The sequence below is a fragment of the Panthera leo genome, chromosome A1 (genome assembly GCF_018350215.1).
Source record: "Panthera leo isolate Ple1 chromosome A1, P.leo_Ple1_pat1.1, whole genome shotgun sequence".
NCBI lineage: Eukaryota > Metazoa > Chordata > Mammalia > Carnivora > Felidae > Panthera > Panthera leo.
The window spans coordinates 154665423-154677963 of NC_056679.1; positions in this window are offsets into that span (position 1 = coordinate 154665423).

Here is a 12541-nt window from a genome sequence, read left to right on the forward strand (position 1 = left end):
AAGTGTTAACAGAAAAATTTAGCTACCAAAAAATATATAATGTAACTTCTTTAGCATAGGTATATCAGTAGTATTTTATTTTATATCTGAAATTCTCATACTTAATTGTTTTGAGTTGAGTGCCTGGATAAAGGTCTTACTATATAGCCTTATTAGAAAAGAATCTAAAACAAAAGTCACGCAGTAGATAAAGCATTGTAATAAAGATTGGAAAACTGGCTAGTTTCGGTTTAGTTTGGTTTTTCCTGCCAGCGTCAAGCTGTACATAACTCTTGTCAACTCTAAAGACAGTACTGATATATGTTAACATTTAATGAGTACCTGCTATGGTCAGACCCTGGTAGAAGCCATGGATGAAAATGAGTCAAACAGTCTCTGTCCCCATAAAGTATACAAACAATTGCAGCAGAGTATTATCCAAAAACTGCAAGAAAAAGCATGTAACCACAAAATCGTATAAAATGACTTTTCTAGGAGAAGTCAGGTTATGACAGAATAGGAGTCCTATGAGAAGGGGTTTTAGAAATGAAGACAGAGTAAGGAAGAACATTTCTGACACAGGGCCAAAGTCACTTCACTTCTGGACTTAGTTACCTGTCTGTAGAGTTGAGCTACATAAAGCTTTTTAAACTCTATCCATGGAGTCTGTCATACGCCATAGCAACTGGAGAGAAGCTCCAGGAGGCAGAAGTCAAGATTAGCAATGAGGGCCCTTGGCTTCTAAGTTCCACGTCAAATACAGATATCTTCAGAAAAAGTAAAAGGAATCCCATTAATGAAAAAAATATATTTATGAAAAACCTCTGGGTCTTATGATTTATAAGGTTTTAGTGCTAACGTTCCATGGAAAAATTTGGTGAGTGCTTCTGTGTTCATTGTTACTATTTTGTTACTTTCTAGAAAAGAACACATGCCCTGGGGACTGCAACATAGCTGCTAATTTTGAGGGGGAAAAGGAAGTGTTTGTCCACGTAGGGGCAAAAAGGACAAAGAAAGGCACTGGATGAAGGAGAAAGAATCTGCTGAAATGCAAAGACACAAAAGAACTGGAAATATATTACAAACTTTGCTTAACTAGATTTTACTCCTGAAGTGTCAATTTAAATATTAAAATAAAAAATGATAAAATTATAATTATAAAATGTATATACATATATGCAAACATATTCATACATTTGTGGGCATATTTTATACAGGCACCGACAATTTATAAAATTCTAATAGGAGAGAAAGTGTAATATCTAAATCTGTGACCCATGCCCTCTAAAAGTAGTCCAGAGGTGGGGAACCTGGGTGGTTGAGTTGGTTGAGCATCCAACTTCGGCTCAGGTCATGATCTCACGGTTGGGGAGTTCGAGCCCCACGTCGAGCTCTGTGCTGACAGCTTGGAGCCTGGAGCCTGCTTCGGATTCTGTGCCCCACCCCCGGCCCCACTCCTGTTTGTGCTCTGTCTCTCCCTGTCTTTCAAAAATGAATAAACATAAAGTTTTTTTTTTTAATTAAATAAAAGTAGTCCAGATGTGCCTGGACGGCTCGGTCAGTTAAGTGTCAGATTCTTGATTTCAGCTCAGGTCATGATCTCACGATTTGTGACATATAACCCCCAGTTGAACTCTGTGCTTTCAATGCAGAGCCTGCTTGAGATTCTCTCTCCTCCCCTCTCTGCCTGTCTCCTGCTCACGTGTACACACTCTCTCTCTTTCTTTCTTTCTTTCTTTCTTTCTTTCTTTCTTTCTTTCTTTCTTTCTCAAAATAAATAAACATTAAACAAATTAAATAAAACAAAAGTAGTCCAGAAAAAAGCTAAGGAAATAATTGCCTGATAGAGTTTATAAAACCCACAAAGAAGAAACATGATGATGGGGTATTTCTAGAATTCTTTTTGTCTATTATTTAATCCAATTTTGAAATTCAAACCTGTTCAATGAACACCTCACATCCCCTCACACAAAGAATTTAGCCTCATTTGAAGCTGGTTTTGCAGGGGTCATAAATTCTCCTTTGGACAAGTTAGAATCTTGTCTATCTAAAGTAATTCTTGAAACTGCAGATAAGGGGCGCCTGGGTGGCTCAGTAGGTTGAGCATCTGACTTCGGCTCAGGTCATGATCTCACAGTCCATGAGTTCGAGCCCCGCATCAGGCTCTGTGCTGACAGCTCAGAGCCTGGAGCCTGCTTCCAATTCTGTGTCTCCCTCTCTCTCTGCCTCTCCCCTGCTCATGCTCTGTCTCTCTCCCTGTCTCAAAAATAAATAAAACATTAAAAGAAAAAAGAAACTGCAGATAATAGTTCCAACAAAGCAAAGTTATGAAAACTTTGTAATTTCTTTGAAAATGTATAGGTAAACTCCTTTTTAGGTAAGCATGGAGATACAATGTAAGTTTCTGCATTGTTTCAGTACATGCCTTAGTGCTCTATGGTCCCCTGGCTCGGTTGTTTTTTGTTTTTTTTTTTTTTTTTTTTTTTGTCATGCCTAAGACCGCATAATCTATTTTACATTGATCAGTCAAGAAAACATAGGTGAGAAATTGGACGCTTGGGAGCTCCAATTTTCCTAAAGGTTTTGCTTAAGAAATGTCTTACTATTTCACAGTATGTCAACATTTTTGTGTCATCCCATCATGTGGAGTTATATGCATTTCTTTTATATGGCTTGCCTCATAAGCTTATCAATTACAATGTTAACTTATTTGAAGATTCTGGTCTTCAGACCATTACCTTGTGTCACGAAGTCATAAATTAAAAATACCTCACGTTGTTTTTGTGTGAAGAAGTTGCATTGTATAAATTTATTTTGTGTATATTATTTTCACCATTTTTCATGACAATAGTAATAACATAACTATTGCTTACAAAAATATACCACTAGATTTTTATAATAAAAACTATCTAACCTTGTTTATCCCATATATGTAAAATGAGTATGTATCTTCGGAAATGGAATCAAAAAGTAAAGTTGTTTTTTATGTATTTTTAAAAACCATTTACACAATATAGTCTACTCTGTCTAAATCCAACTGACACAACTGTATTTTGCAGCTAGACTAACTTTGTGACTTTGAAAAGTGCTCTTCACATTGCTTTTTATATGACATCAATTTCACTGTGCACCGGAGGTGACTGAGAAACATTTTGTTGGTTAAAAATATTGCAGTAAGCGACTGTCCTCCCCGCAATTTTCAAATAAGAATCAATCAAGTCCTGGGTGGTGATGTGCAAATTTTCAGTCAATTTTAACTGGTTTGGCTCTTCGGAAGGTTAAGGTTGTTTAATGGTTGAAAGCACATTGCAGTGAAGCTAGCTACAAAAGTCAAAGGGTAGAGGATTAGGATTTCATTTCCTTTTAGCTGTCGCCATGTCTGTTTTCTGTCCAGGCTGCCTCTTGCTGCCGTTTAACCCATGCTTTTAAAGACAAGAGGGGTTGGGAACTTGAGGGCCTCTGGCTTCATTTTAACAAGGCGTCACTAGCACTTTGGTACATAATTTGTCATAAATGTCAGAGGTCACTGAATGTTCGAAACCTACAGCCAGCAGATGGTCATTATGACAGCAGTTATGTTTCAAAGGCAAAGGATGTTTTGTGGTATTTACTTTAGTGTGTTAGTGTTACACCTCTGAGTGTATCTGAGAAGATTTGAGGTTAAATCAAAACATCCTGTGGTTGACTACTTAGGCGGCAGTAACAAAAGATGGATCAGTTTTCAAAAGATATTCCATTTGGATATTCTGGTAAAATTTACACAACATTATTTTTTTTCTCCTCGTGTTCAAACACATGGATTTCCCAGTTCTCACTTCTGTGAATTAGTAAAAACAAAATAAGGTGAAAAAGCAAATTATTAAAATGTGCTAATGTGAATTTCTACATCTAGCCAGATCACTGAAATTGTAGAAAATAAGATCTATAGATGAATTTCTATACTACAGCTATTACCTAATAGCAGCATCAAATAAAACAAATAGAAAATATTAGATTCAACTATGCTTCTAAATTTGTTAGCTTAAATGTTAATAATTTGCTCACCATATTGTCTTGCTTTTTAACTTCTGCCATTGTATACTAGACAATTTTAATAATTCCTAAGAGCCAAAATTAGACAGCAAGACTTTTTTTAGACACCATATTTCCATTAAACACTATATTTCCATATTTCCATTCGACATGCCCAGCAGAAACAACAAAATAAGTGTTTGTGTTAAACAAAGAGGTCCACTATTTCTCAATACTTTCTTGTTCTTAAAATCATGAATTTAGCTATAATAAGTCTTGGAGATAAATTCGTCAGATATGTATTTCTATTAAAATCCATGGCCATGAAGATAAAAGCATGCTTGATACTGGATGAAAATTTAAAAAGAGAGAGATTCTAGTATTTTGCCGGTGGAAGTGTATTATTGGATGCCCAAACATACAGGGGATATGAATGACGATCTCCTAATACATGAAATAAATGATACAGGCCAGGGAGAAGATGCTGACAGAGCTCTGGGGCCTACATCTATCCACATATCTATGGGAACATCAACTCCATTAACTTGAATTTCCTATTTAAAATGCTTCACTAATGTTGCTGATAATTTTATCTCACAGACGATACAAAGGGAACAAGAACTGTTATTCTGAACTTCACTTTGATCAAAAAGAAAGAATTGTGTAATGATCCGAAAGTGGCAATGACCTTGGGAGGAATTAAGACACTATACAGTTAGAATTCAGTTTAGCTGCATGCAACAGAAAATCCAAATTAACTGGCCTAGTGCATAAGATTTCATTCTCTGTTGAAAAAGTCCCGAGGTCAGCTCTCTAGGGTTAGGGTAGCAACATAACAAATTAGTGCAGATTCCAGTTGCCTCTCCGCCTTTCATTCAAAATGGAACAGGTTAAGAACATTGACACAGAATCCAACTTCACCACTTCCTAGTTGTTCAATCTTTGGCAAGTCAATTCATCTCTCTGTGCCTCCGTATCTACATCTGTAAATAGATTTATAATTACTAACTATAAATTACTTTAATGGAAATTTCTAATTGAAACTGTGGGTAATAATTTGTAATAAGTACTCAAACATAACAGTAGCTAACATTTAATGAGTGCTTCTCACGTCCAGGTACTGTTTTTAACTCTTTACCTGCTAAGTAAGATGCAGATGATAAAAGGCCATATCAAACATAACCCAGGCAATGTAGAACCCTGTGCTTAAGCTCTATGAAGAAACTGAGATCTCCATCTCATATGACTGTTATGTGCATATGAGTTGCATATGAGTTAACATATGCAAATTGCAAAGAATAATTCCTGGGAGATGGCAAATGCTACATATACTGCCAGCCACTATCATTGCTACTGCTTTTCTGATGTGGCCCTCTTAATCAGTCCAAGATGGTGGCTAGAATTCCAATAATTTCATCCTTACCAAAAGAAAGTTATGTCACCTTCCTTTAAGGACACTTCCTGTGTACACATAATCTCTACTTACATCCAACTGGCCATAATTTAGGCCCATGAACATGAGATGTGTGGTCTTTATTCTGTACCCCAGTAAAGCTTGTGGAATTCACTCAGAAAATAAAGAAAAACTAAATATTGGGAGGAACAACTAATAGTTAATTGCCATATGTCAACTATGAGTTCATAAAAATGTAAAAATTGTCTATTGGAGATTCCTAAACATATGCCTTAGGTTTTTAAGAAAGCCATATATAAAATAAAGCAAAAGTGTAGGCATCTGGTTTCTAGAACTCTCTCTCAGCTCCCCAAAGAAGATTCTTAAGGGCAGAACAGTTAAGCGAAACAAAAATGAAAGCAAAACCCATGAAGAAATAAAGAAGGACTATCCTAAGAAACCAGAGTTTTGATGACCTAAGATTTAGAAGTAAAAAAATGTCATGGACCTTTGTGACCATCACCAAGAAGAGAAAGTCAAAGATGAGATAAAGTTTTAGGGATAAGACTGGAACAGGAAAGTCCACTTTATCTATGCTTGGTGTACAAAAATGAACAAAAAGGGAACATCACTTGTTCTTAGAAGATGAAAGTGAAACACAAAACTACCCATCTCTTGGTCTTCATCTTCAGCCTTCAGGGTAAAGACTCTTTATACTGAGAAGCGTGTAACAAATCATTAACACAATCACCTCAGTCTGCTGTGCCTTTCTTGCATTGTGCTTTGCGCATACTGTTTCCACCATCTGGAATTTCTTTCTTCTCCTATTCACTCATGAAACTCTCCCTCAAACTTCAAAAGCTAGTTCAAACTATAATCGTAGAAAGCCCAGAGAGAGTAGGACAGTTTCAAGACATATCTGGCAGAGGATATCGAAGTTCCTTTCCTCAGAGGTGGGGGATATGGCCAGCTAAGGGTAGCCAGATGGATGAGACTCACAATCGTAGTTTGGGGTGTTAGAGCTCCTCCTAAGCAAGGTCAGGATCAGACAGATTCAGCCTATGAGTAAGTGCCAAAATGGTGACAAAATGGGAAACAGAGGTACATATCAAGTTCACTGAGATGAACATGGTTTAAATAATAGTTTATATTAGGCAGAAATATTACCAAAAGAAAGCAATTTCACTTAATATGAGCTTTAATAATGAATTTAATATGAGCTTTCGTGATTTCCACAGATGTCTTTGGATGCCTTAAAAAATGTCTCTGGGTATCTTAAGTTGTCTTTTCTAGTTGCCAGGTTCAACTTTCTCAGCTGTAAATGGATTTCCAAGGCAAGTTAAGGCAACTAAGTAAGAAGATGCATATAAAGCACTCTGCTTTGTTGCTGGCACAACGTATGTATGTTCAATACTATACAGCTTTAAAACTTATGAATAGGTTGAATACCTTGCCTAAAATAAATGAGATGAATCAACAGTGTCCTAATTAAAAAAAAAAAAAAAAAATGACTTTACGTCCACTTGAATAACTTGCATGCCCAAAGCTGAAATCACTGCTCTTCTCATTCTGCTCCCCATCTGGGTCCCTCTTCTGACCTCACTGTCTCTGCCAATGTCTTCACCTTTTCTGGGTTATTCACGCTCAACTATTTAATGTCCCATTTGAATCTTTCTCCCTCACGCTTGCATCCATTCACTTGTCAAGGTATATGGACTTGAAATGCTCCGTGTCACTCACATCCATTGCCGTTAACAGAGTTCAGGTCCTCATTTCTTCTCTCCTGGACTGTTTAAAACCCTCCTAACTTCTCTTTCACCTTTTGTGCCCCCCCGCGGCTAATGCGTCCTCCAGAATCCTTCCTGGTTGAATTTCAACTCATTCGTTTTAACCCATCATTTCAACCCTGTCAGTATCATTCAAAATCCAAATTCTGTCCTCTACAACTTATTATCCTTCTATCCCCCACCCTCACTTTCGATATCATCACCCATGCTGTACAATTAAAATAACACGCAAAAAAGACCAGGCAAGGAGCTCTACCAACACAACTGAAAGCCATTTCCAAGGCCCATATCAATTCAAACCAATTTTATTAAATGAATATTTATTGGTGTCTTTCCATTGGCAGTGTGGTACAATGTGGTAAAACATTTCAGTCTTGTTAGGCACGCAGTCCTAGTCTGAAGCTCCAATTTTCCACAGAACAGTAATGTAGAAAGGAACATTTGTTCCACTGAATAGGGAAAATGGGACTATGATACCCAATTTATGAGTTTCAATGTTAACTAAAAGCATTATCAGGAAAGGCAATGTATTTCAATTTTCACAATATGGTGTTTAATGCATTAAAATAAAAAAATAAGCATCATGCTAAATCTGTAGAGATACAAAGAGTAAGACTCAGTTCCTGCTCTCAGAAAACTTACAGTCCAGTCAAGAGGCATTACAGATGTGATAAGACAGTACACAAATACTAATCAAAAGGCTGAGTGTAGCCACGTCCCAGAGAAACGCAATGGGATTCAAAGCAGAGGTCACACTGGTCCTGAGGTCTGGTTGATTGGTTCTTGATTATGATTTCGAGAACCATGAGGAATCATCGAAAGTTTTTAAAGGGGAAGTTAAATGATGAGAACTAGACTTTAGCAAGGCTCCACAGAGAACAGTACCTAGGTTGTAGTATTAGGTTAGGGAGAAAAAGCTGATTAAAAGATATTAATATTACTTTTTTTTTTTTTTTTTTAATCTTAACTTGATTCTTATCCTGAATCCGTTGACTGCTGCTTCTTTCTTGATCCCTCTACTCCTTTGTATTCAAATTACCTCTCTCAAGATCTTGTCCAAAATCTTTGGGTATTTCTCTATCTCATTTCTGATTCTTTTTTCTCTAATTCTATAGTAACTACTGATGCCTCCAAATTCTGTTATACCCCTCATTTCATATCATTCCATTACATTCTCTTTAAATGATTTTATTTAGACTCAAGAGCTGAAATCCTGCCCATATCTTGGCAATTCCCAAACTAAATTTCTTTGTAGAATTCTGCCTTGAGCTGGTGATTTATATCCACCTGGCTCCTCAGCTTCTACAACTGAATAATCAATTACTTCTAACTCAGGTCAAATTAGATACCATCTTGACAATGAACTATAATTCACTCATTCATTCATCTATTCGGCAAATGGTGTTTGAGCCTATGCTGTGTACTGGGTACAGAGGCATGTGAACTTCACCAGCAAATACAGATATCAACACTTGCAGAACTTTTATCAAGTTCACTCTGGCAACAGATATTCAGTGTTGTGATTCTGAACCTCCCCCTGCCCTTAACCAACTATTTCTAATCCTTAGGTTAGTCTCTGATGTAAAACATTTAAAAATTAAAAAAACAGAAAAATTTATGATCTAGCCCATGCTGACAGATTAGGGTCACTTTTTTCCCATAGTTTACAATTTACATAATTTATGATTTATCATATAAACAATGCTCCAGCTCACCTGCAGCCTTTGCCCTTGCTCTTTCCTCTATCTGGAAAATTTCCTCCTCTTCACCCATGCCCCATCCAGCTAGTGCCCGTTGACTTTTTGAAACTCACCCAAGATGTCAGCTCTTCCATAATCATCTCCCATTTCCCAGTATGGATTCAGTCAGCTTCTCTATATTCCTATCAACATTTTATATACCCCTACCATAGCACTTATTCAAATCTATCGCAAATACTTCTGAATCATGGTCCAAGTAGTTTCTGAGCTAATAGAATGTGGGGACTTTGTTGTTTTTCTCTGATTCCCTGTGCTAATTATTACATTAATATTTCTCAGCTCAAAATCCATTTTCTATGCTCTAATCTTAATACTATAAATGGACCCAGCAAACATTTCTCCTTCACCAGTTGACTTGATGTGAGGCTTTGTTAAGAGAGGGAACTGGAGGAACACAAGTAAAAGTAAAAACAAGTCCATTTTTAGGGACCAGTCCACCCAGACCTTCTAGCAGTTTACGTGGCCACTTGACAAACCTTTTGTAGGTTTTCTAGGGACCAGCTCTGGCCTGACTGCACCCTCCAACAGGTTTCTCAGACATTCAGTGGGACATTCCTAAGAATGAAGTACAACTACACCATCCTTGAACAGATTTCTCAGCTTCTCCGCGGGTAATTCTTAGGGGCCAGTTGGTGCCCTTTTTACTTCTGCAAATTTCTTATGTGTCAAAACATTGTTTCTTTGGGAGTGCTAATTTCTCCCATAAGAATCTCTGCATTTTAGGGGCAGGGAATAATTCCTGTTCTAAATTCTTAGTTCCTTCTTGTTCACTCTCCCTTGGCCTTAGATACGAGTAGCTGCTTTTTGCATTTTCTACTTCTTTAGCCTTACAGTCCTTTTTTTACGCTTTATGCTAGTTAATTCTTTATACTGAATTTTCCTGATTCAAATTACTGTATGGTTTCTGTCTCCTTGCTGGACTCTGACTGATAACTCCCTAGCACAATGCTCGGCGCATATTGACAAGCAAATATATTGTGGATGAATTACGAAAATAATAATCAAGGAAAGAAGCCAAAGATATAAACTGCTATTTTAGCTAAAGGAAGACTAGATGTAAGAATCACTGAAGATTCAAACTTTACCAAAGATGGCAACCAATAATGTATGAGGAATGAAACAGAGCCAATGATAACACCAAGATTTTGAAATGGAGAGCTGGGAACATGATGGTACTATTAGGAGAAACAGACAATTAAAGCAGAGAAAAAATTGGGAATTTTAAGTGATTTTTAAAAAACATGTTTATATCTTAAGAGAATGGCATTTTCTGGAGTATCTCAGTATTTAATCAAGTTACCCCAATAGCTAAAACAGAAAATCCAAAGATCTCAACAAATGGCTTACTGGGAAAAATGCCTGTTTCTCGCTCACACAGCAGTTCAAGCCCAGGGTTTGGTTGGAGAACACTCACGTGGTGACTTAGGGACTCAAGCTCCCTCCATCTCATGGATGTACCTTTCCCCTGGGAGTCCTCTGCAGGAGCATCTGCATCTAGATGCAGACGGGGAGACACAGAGAAAGAAAACTGGTTCGGGGGGGTGGGGTAATGACCACATTCTTACACCTGTGGCATGTTCAAGTGACAAAGAAAAAGGAAGTAGTGTCTATACCTCCTTGGTCTTAGGTCACATCAACTATCCAAATTTGGGTGACATGATCCTAAATGACCTCAGTGTATTGTGAGATATGCAAGAAAGGAGTGAAAACTTCCCTTTGAAGCAACTGAACTTCTGTCTGGACTTATGTATAAAATTAGTCAATTCACTTGTCCTTAAAGTAATGACTCTATTCAGTGATAGGTTGGTATGTTGCATGTAACTTATGGCAGAAAAGCTAGCCTCTATAAATGAGAACTACTGAAAAGAAATATTGAGTTTCTGAATGCTTATTATACATTGAATATAACAATAATAATGAATGCTTACTGAAACACCAATATGTGGCACATCATATCCTGAGTGAAATATATGGATTATTTTATTTAAGCCTCACAAGTACCCTAAGTCCTATTTTGGCCCTCACTATGGCCATTGGGAAAGGGTTTTTTTTGTTTTTTGTTTTTTTCAATGTTGACATAGGATGGAACTTCAATTCTCTAGTCCCCCTGGGCCCTTTTTCTTTGTTTGTTAATTCCTGTGCTACTGTAAGTAGCTTTAAGAAGCTGCCTAGCACTTACCATGTGGGGACAAATTATAGGAAGAAATGGCATTATTTTTTTCTGCAGAGAGCATGCTTTTGGCTTGAGAGGACTTCAAATTTCTACAAAGAAAAATATTAAAAGTTCAATGCTATGTTAGTATTATGAATATAATGTTTTATTAGAAAGAGAGCTGGCGAATACTTTACAACATAAGTAGAAATAATAGTAGCTAACACTTATAAAGAATTTACATGGCTTCCCTTGAATCTGGGATTAAATCCAGGCTCTTTAAAATTTTTCCTCAGGGCACTTGGGTGGCTCAGTCAGTTGAGCATTGGACCCTTGACTTCAGCTCAGTTCATGATATGGTGGTTTGTGACACTGAGCCACACATTGGGATCTGTCCTGAAGCCCAGAGCCTTCCTGAAATTCTCTCTCCCTCTCTCTCTGACCTTCCCCTGCTGGCTCTCTCTCTTTCTCTCTCAAAGTAAATAAACATGTTTTTAAAGGAGTTTGCCTCTAAAATCCGGCTCTTGAGCCACATCCCCCAAATAATTTTGAACTGTTCTCCTCTTTGCTTTTTATGGTTCAGTTATAGTGCTTATTTCTTTTTTACTTCAGTTTCCAGAATATTCCAAGCTCTTTCCTATTTTGTGGACTTGCCACATAGCTGCTCTTTCTTCTTAGAACATTCACTATTTTCATTTTCTCCCACCTACTCCTTCCCATTCTTCATCTCACTTCTCCAGAGTAATTTTCCTGAGCACCTAATATGAAGTAGATTCCCCTCATAGCTGCCCTTCACAACACTGTCTTAATTTTCTTTATACCATTGATCACAACTTATCATAATATATTTATGTGTTTGTTTACTTAGTGTTAAAGCCCCTAATGTTTTTTTGAAATGTTATTTATCTTGAGAGAATGCACAAGTGTGCATGAGTGGGGAAGGCACAGGCTCTGTGCTGTCACCATGGAGCCTGCTTGGGATTCTCACCCTCCCTCTCTCTCTCTGCCCCTGCCCCACTCAGGCGCTCTCACTCTCTCTCTCTCTCTTAAATAATAAATATATAAACTTAAAAAAAGTCTTCCCCAAATCCATTAGCCCGAACAAATCTACCTTCTGTTGTATTCCTAAAATACTATGAAAGTATATTTACTATAGGATTTATCACAATGCATTCAATAATTCCATGTTTCTTCTGTTAGAATATGTGGGCCTAATAATCATAGTTCAATGTTTTGATGTGGTACAGAGTCCATAATGAATATCTATTAAGCAATGAGTACTTCATAAAACTTACAATGCAGCAATTTCATCCATAAGATTAGCACAAAAAATCGTAACCAGGAAGGAATTAACCAGATATTCGTAAACTGGGGAATATATTTATAATAGCATTTCTGTGCGTAAATCCATTTTAGCATCTAAATTAATAAGTTGGAAAACAAATATTTCGAATTCTGT